Below are 8,279 nucleotides of genomic sequence, written 5' to 3'. Positions count from 1 at the left end.
ATCACATTGAATTAAATAATATGGATAAAGAAAACTAAAATTCAACCTATTGTAAAGAGGGCTCCATCTGACATCCTGTAAGAAGATTCATTCCTTCCCTTCAGCACACATAACCAGAGCAATCATGACTGAATGCCCAGGGATCAAACCACTAAACATTTCTTGCTGACATATTACAAAAGGTTTGTCCTGTCCAAGTCCTGTGGCCTTCTTTGGCATCTCCAGTGAAATGTGGCAGATCCCAGCTGGCTGAGTTAGATAGGCCATGATGCAGAAGCAAGTGACAGAAGTGATTTTTCAGCCTTTCTCAGGAGGGGTGGCCATGGAGAGCAAACAGAGAGTGATGGGGTATGAAGAAATCAAGCTTGAAAAGTTTTGGAGAAGGCTTGGAGGAGACCTTATTGAAGCCTGTCATTATATAAAGGGAGCTTACAAGAAAGGTGGAGGAGATGGTTTACCAAGGTCTGTAGTGGCAGGACAAGGGGAAATGTTTTTTTTAACTGGAAAAGGGTAGGTTTAAATTGGACATAAAGAAGATTTTTTTTTTTATATTTGAGGGTGGTGAGATACTGGAACAAGTTGTCCAGAGAATTTGTGGATATCCCTTTATGGGAAATATTCAGGGTAAAGTGGGATAGGACTTTAAGTAACCTGGTTTAGTGGAAGGTGTCCCTGCTCATGGCAGGAGGGTTGGACTAAATGGTCTTTAAAGGTTCCTTCCAGTCAGGAGCATCCTGTGATTCTGTTAGGATGTCCATTCATAAATGTTCACCTTGAAGCTCAGTGACCATTTGTAACATCAGCGTGTGATGGACATTGATCACATGGATGTGTGATGGATATGATGCCCAATAGATGAGTAGGAAGAACATCAAGTTTTGTTGCTACCAGTGTGGTTTCTTATCTGAAGGGCAGGGCAGCTTTCAGCTTCTGGTTTTGAGCTTCTCAAGGTGGGTCTCAAAGGTCTCTGTGGGCAGTATCTTGTGCAGACATGGTAGAGCTGCCACTGCCAGTCATGAGGGCTTTGCAGTGCACATTAGAAACCACGTTAGCTGTGGGGAGAGACAATTTAACTTATCATATCTGGGAAATAAGGTTTTTACTGTTTCATTTTCTTGTACTTTTAGAACAAGATAAGTTCTAAGCTTTTTTCTCTATCACCTGATAAACATTAGGTAATTCTCAAAACTGTGCTAGAAAAAAAGTTCAGAATGAACCATGGGCAGTAAATAATATAATAAGGTTTTTAATCAAGCCATGTTTATTCTCATCTGCAGAAGACAGAGTAGACAAGCAGAGAGATGGACAAGTAATACTTTGACAGTGACACATTCACAAATATTCCTAGAAATACCAACACTGAAATCGTGTTATAAGAGTGCTGTTAAAAATGCTGAAAAGCCTGCTTATTTCTTGACACCATATGTCTGTTTCTCGTATTAAAGGGTTTAGAAACATTGTTTATGGATATTGCATGACCATGAATGCCAAAAATAATAATCCTATTAAGTTTAGTCCAAATAGCATGTAATGAGATTCAAAATGATATGTTAAATACACATTCTAATAATGAAACTCAAATTGCTTTACAAATAGCATAGGAGAACATTAGCCTATTTAGATTCTAATAATTACTTGCATCCTGTGTTCCAAATCTATTCAATATGCTTTGCGTAAGAACAAATATTTGTTCTACTAATTGTTCTGCAATTCTCCTGGTTATTTTTAAAAGGTTAAAGGGCTACACAAGACCAGCAGTTGTCTGTTAGAATAAGATCTGGTTGTTTTTTTTACTTTAATCATCTTACAGAATTTTAAGAAATTAGGTTCTCTAATACCTCTGTCTTTTGTCCAGATTTCAGTTGTCTGTGTTTTGTATACTATCATTAAACCACTTTTCAAGTGAATCTTTGCCAGACTAAACATAATTTTTCCTTGTTGAACATTCCATCCAAACCACATACAACCACCGTAGCCCTTTCTGGATTGTCCTAAGATATAGATTGTTGATTTTTAGGCTAGGCATTATTTCTCGTTTACATATTAATTCTTCACTATTAATATATTATGATCGTATCATATTGTCAGTTAAAAAGGAGCTATCGATACATTTTTGACTGCAGAAATATGTAAACTATCTATAAAGAAACCATATGGTTTAAATGTTTCAAAATATTGTTTTAAATAGAAAGAGAACAACTATGAATGGGAAAGGAGCTCAGTTTTCGTTCACTTCTGGCTTCACAATGAAACAGCCAGGGATCTCAGTGGGTATTAGAAATGGACCAGAATTGTATAAATGCTACTTTATCCACCCCTTGAAATATTTATTCAGGTTTCTCTCCTTAAGTCTTTTACAGATGTGAAGTCGATTAGTCTTCAGTCTCACTGCCACAAACTCAAAGACCCAGTGTGTGGCCTCCAACACATGGAAAGATGACCAATGTGCAAGATGCACAGGGGACTTTTCAGATCTCAAGCCAACAGTCTGAAAAATAAAGTACCCAGGGAAAGTGTGTCTTCTTTCCACTGACAGTGAGATCAGGTTCAAGGATAAGCTAAGCATGCGAGGTAGATATCAAGACAAAAGCCAAGCAGACAGAACACCATTGTCCTTATTTTTCACCACACTGTATTTGTGTTTTGTTCTTTTAAAAAGTACTTTAATTTTGCTTTGTACCATCCAGATGGAGATTGTCTGAAGACCATTTAAATCATAGCTTTTTCATATCTTCATATCTTTCCAATGTCCCTGCATTCTACTTAACGAGAGGAGAAACAGTCAGATAGTAAAAATGCCCATTGCAATATCCCGGCCTTAAAAATATCCTGTGTTTGAATGGCAATTCCTTCTTTTCTTAGCTGAGTTGCGTGTAATTCTTTTCACATATATGGGATAGTCCTGGGTATTGAGTACAGCTGGGATTTCTGAATACAAATTCAACCTGACTGCATACCATTGAAACAGAACTCAGTTGCTTGGAGAGTCTATTGGAGAATTCCTTAAGTCTCATTAATCACGTATGTGGTGACACTGGAGGGGGCTCTTTACTTTTTTATTTCTCATTTGTCTCTGATATTCCCTGTTTATTACAAAATCCCTTCCTTTGCTGGATTTATAATGTGGCTATTTTCCAATACAGTTGTATCCTTTCACTCCCAAGCGGAGCCACCCATGTGTGAGAGCTGGGAACCTGGAGCTTTTTGATGAATATCCTTATTCACCCCAGAGCAAAGAGACCATGACAGACCTTGGAGATGCTTGATGGTGTGGCCCACCAGGAAGATGACAATTACAGATGGAGTTTGCTGATGCTGCTCACACAATCTGATTCCTGTTCCCCCAGCAGCAGAATGTGTCCATCCCTCTGCTGATCTTCTCCAAGAAATTTGTCATTTTTTTAAAGAAATATGCATGTCTAATTAGGAAAATTATGAATTAATTCTATTTGCAGAATAGCTTCTTTTTTTTAATATTGATGCTGAGATGAAAATTTGCAAAGATATTTAGGTACCAATAGGTCTTTGAGGGTCAGGCCATGATTGCCTTGTGGCATCCAGCTACCAATCCCCTGAACTAATGATCTTTCCCATTTCTTATTTCCTCATGCCTTCTCCTGCTCTCCAATCTCGATTCCTCTCCTGATCTGTGCAGTGTTACATCGTGACCACATACACTGAAGATCAGTTGTTCCAGTCAGCTTTTTACATGATGGTGGCATGCCAAGTACACGGGATGGATTTGCAGAGGGGCTTCTCCTTGTGTTGGCAGCGTGGCAATTGAAAACACTCCAGAGGTCTGCAGTACATGCTGTTGATATTGCTCAGTTAGAGCTCTGAAACTCCACTTGATTCTATGTGCAGAGGACAAATTTTCAAGTGCACATGACAAATGTCACTTTTCGTGTGTCTGGTGTTCATACCTCATTTGTCCAGAGACATGAGAACCAAGCATGAAACCACAATTTGCTGTTAGGAGGCACCTAAAGTTCTTTTCCTAAGCTCATAGTAAATAGTCTTTGTTTGGAAAAATGTGATCTTTCAGATGAAAAACTATGTGAGGGTATAAGGACCAAGTAAAAGTTGCAGATGTACAAAAACTTACTAACCTTAGAGAAAGGAAGGACTAAACAGGAATTTTAGTTCTGTTTGAAAACATGCACTGATATATAAGCAGCATCTGGAATATCTAAGCATTACTCCTATAAAATCACCAGCACAAAAACATTTCTGACAGTATTCATGGAGCTTGACACCTTTTCCTCTCATTCCAAACAATACTTAGGTGGTGTTACTTGTCTTCATTTGATGTGGCTAATTCCCTTCCTGGTTTTGTGGTAGGAATTTGACATAAAAGAGAAAAATCACCACTGCAGTGATTTCTACTAACTGTCATGTTAAGTAACTTGATGCTAAGAGCTACCATAGGTGTTAACAAAAAATTGCTTCCAGAACATAAATGTGTGCTGCCAGCAGAATTTAACCTCAGGCTGTAAGAGTAGTGCTGAGACATGAGGAGGCTGAAGTGGAGTTCTGCCAGATTTCCCTGTGCAGATTATGCAGGTGTTTCCCTAAAAAGGAGAAGTTGATAATAGATACGATGGCAATTTATTTCCTCCAAATGATAGCACAGGCGAGTAGACTTTTTGGCATGAGTTTTGACCAGGAAATAATTGTGATCTCCTCAGTATTACTTAAATACATTTTTTATAGAAAGCAGAAGGAAATTTATGTTAAAATGTATCATGTGTCAAAATCCCTGTATTTGATAAATGAAAAAATGTTGGTGGCTGTTCCCATAATGCTTTTTGAATTATAAATATGGGGAAGAATCAAGAAAATGGAAAAGAGAAATACTTTAAAATGAAAACATTTGTAATAGAGAAGGTTTCGTTCTTTCTTTCTTTCTTTTTTTAGCAGCTCTACTTGGCAATTTCAGGCAGATTTTGTTAAAACTTAATCTGCTGACTCTGCACCCTGGGATGGAAGATTACCTCCTACTGCCTCAGTTGTCAGGGTCACTCCAAACAGGTAAAGGACTGTCCCACCCTGTCCTTAGTTACAGCAGTTTCATCTCAAAGATGCCAGCTGAAGTCACACCTTGGTGGAGGGCCGAAGTGTAACCTTAGGGTGGCTTCTTCTCTCATTTGTAATGATACAAATGAGCTCAAAGCAGTGGAGGCCTGATTCAGAAATGGTAGAAAGTGGGAGCTGGGCTCCTAGATTTGACCTTCCCCAGAAGCCCATAATATTTGTAAGAGAACCAGGTGACTCAAAGTTGCTAAATTCAGTAAAGCACATATCCAGCACTTCACAAGGACAAGCACTCGCTCCTGGAGAGCCAGACCCACAGGAGGATATTTGAGAGCAGGGTAGAACAGGTGAGACTGGCAGCAGAGTGACCCAAGTGAGTGTGGATGTGGCCCTGGCTGAAGTTAAACTTCACTCAGTCCACACCCCCTCACCCACCCAGCCATCTGCCATCAGACACAACAGACCCCTCAGCCCACTCGGGCTGGTTTTATTGGGCAAAGCAGGATGCAGTTCAAGCCCCACTCTGGTCACTGAGAAGGCCCCCATGCATTTATTTGCTGTAGGATGAGGAATGCAGAAATGGTTTGCTTTGCGAAACAGAATTATTGCATGAATGTATCCTGGAGTGAACCAGCTTGGAAAAACAGTCTTACAGCAGTTCGAGTGGGATCTTCCTCTGCACATCCCCATCTATTCCCTCCCCACACTGCCATATATGTACTGTAAAAGACAATTGAACTCAGTGTTGAAAGCTTAGGAATATTGTGAGAAACATTATTCTTGGAACAACATATGTATGCATTGAGGGATGAGAGTGACTGTGTTCCAATGTAGGGTAGTTAAGGGGGCTCCAACCACATTTAGATTAAGGCCAGATTTAAACTCAGCCCATGAACTTGGATGAGCATTTAATTCCTCTTTTCCAAAACTAAAAGCTGAAATGGAGGACAACTGAGGAAAAAGAGATAAATCAGCACGTTTACAATGTTAATCTATGTGGGGTATGAATGAATAAGGTTAAAAATGGAGGGTCTTTATTAGTAAAAAACATAGATTGACCAATGTTTGCTATAAATGCAATCACAGACTAGCAGTATTTTGAACTGGGGAATATGCAAAGCAAAAGCAGACCTGGAGCTCTTGTCTCTGTCCAGGTTTCATCCTGTCTTTAATGGGACAATAAATGTGTATCAAAGTCAAGGAATAAACTCTGCTAATTCTTCAGTATAACCTTTTCACATCACTTGGCAACTGCCCATTTACTGAAAACTGCTTTAGGAAAATGCTAACAAGGAGATTTAAAGGTCTTTTTTATAAGATCAACGTATCTCTCCTCCATATAAACTCTGGGAAAAAGAGTAACTAGTAAATAGAGCTGTAAATCCTTCTCAGTTTTTGAATTAAAATTTTAGCTTTATTAATGTAGCAATTTTTCCTCTTCAAAATATGACAAAAGTACTACAAAAAGTAAGATAATTTTATTTTGTTTAAAAAATCTTCTAAGTTCTTTCAGTTGTTATTTTACTTTCTTAAAAAGGAAATTGATTATGAGTGGTACTGTTAAAACTTGTCTTTAATTTTTCAATGCAATTGTAAAATCGAAAATATTTTTCATGCAAAAATGTTGGCCAACTATAGCAATGCAATGTTTGAATAATACTTTTTTTAGAAAGAGCAATGCCGCTCAGGATGATCAGTCAGTCACTGATATTCCTTGCCTCTTGTTTTGCAGTGTGTGGCATAGGAAAGAGGACTTTTAAAATTCAGCTGATAGTCTAGAATAATTCCTGTGCTTTATGCCTGGGGCTGCAGAAAAAGAGGGCTTTGATGCTGCTAAGAAACATTTAGCTTGGATTGTATCAAGAGAGGTAACTTCAAGAACTAAAACATAAATCTCTCAGGCTCTGCTGAAATGTTTTTTCCCTCCAATTTCCTTCACAATAAAAACCCCCACAAAATGAAGTGGAGAGCTTGAGTCATGCACAAGTTCAGTGAAAAGATACTTTTTAGCTATAAGAACCAGCTTGTTGCCAATTTCCGTCAAAATAATTCCCCAGGTTAAATCCTGGTCCTATTGAAGTCATTGTCCAAATGCCCATTGGCTGTGAGGGGAGATCAGGATTTGTGCTGTTCAATTCATTAGTGATGGTATGAACCCCAAGTAGTATTACGCTTTCTTTAAATAAAGAGAAGCTCCTGCTTACTGTTTATACACTAAGGTTATTTCTCACACGTTTATTGTGTTACTCTCCTTAATTTGGTGCCATGCTGGGTCCCTGTGGGATGCCACTCAAACATTATGTCAATGTTCTCAAAATTGAACTCCAGTGCTTTATTTTACAAATGGCTTCTAGCAGATGTGTGGCACACTTTATTAACTTAAGTACCCATTAGTTGAAAATTTCATTAGTTTGGGGGAAAGGGATCAGTTTCATCAATAGATCTGGTATGGGTGGACCCTTTGTGTCAACCTGACCCATATCAAAACGGATTATTGTTGTAAGTGAGACAAGTGACCTAATGTTCTGCCTATTATGCACACATGATCTATAACCTTTTAAAATACTAGTGTGGGAAAGGAGCACACTTCACTGCGTCCCCGAACCATGGATTCCTAACAGGTGGCAGTCCCTCTCTTAGCAACGTTTGCCATGGGCTGTCTGCGCCAGCGTATGAATTATCAGGGGGTACAGTTTCTAACCAGGTAACCAGGGGGAAACTGGGATGGAGAATGAAACCAGAATAATGAACGACTGAGCAGAAGTTTTAATGAGCACAGGCGGCGGGCCTGGGTCTGTGGTGCCATCGTCTGACTGACCAGTGCATTTCAGCTGAGGCAGTCCATGTGCTGCCTGGATCTTCTGGGCTAATAGAGCCCCAGAGGTGAGGCTGGATGTTGTTACAGCAGGAACATATGGTACATTTTACTCCACAGTTTTAATGTTTTGATGCTGTTTGTTCTTTGAATGATGGCGGCAGTAGTTTCCAATGCATTCCCTTGACCTTGTTTTGGAAACCATTTTAGGGCCAACTTGAAAGTCCATACAAAAATACTTGGCGGGACCACACACTGAAAGGTGTGCTATATAACCCTTTGGCTGTTTTGTGCTGCAGTTCTCACACCTGCCTTGAACTGACTGACCTTCTGAAGAGGAAAAAGTAAATCTGTCTGGAAGCGATGAATCATAGAATCATTGAGGTTGGAAAACACCTTTAAGATCATTGAGTCCAGCCATCAATCTGAC

Source organism: Prinia subflava, chromosome 2 (genome assembly GCF_021018805.1).
Source record: "Prinia subflava isolate CZ2003 ecotype Zambia chromosome 2, Cam_Psub_1.2, whole genome shotgun sequence".
NCBI lineage: Eukaryota > Metazoa > Chordata > Aves > Passeriformes > Cisticolidae > Prinia > Prinia subflava.
Note: the sequence above shows the minus strand (reverse complement) of the source record.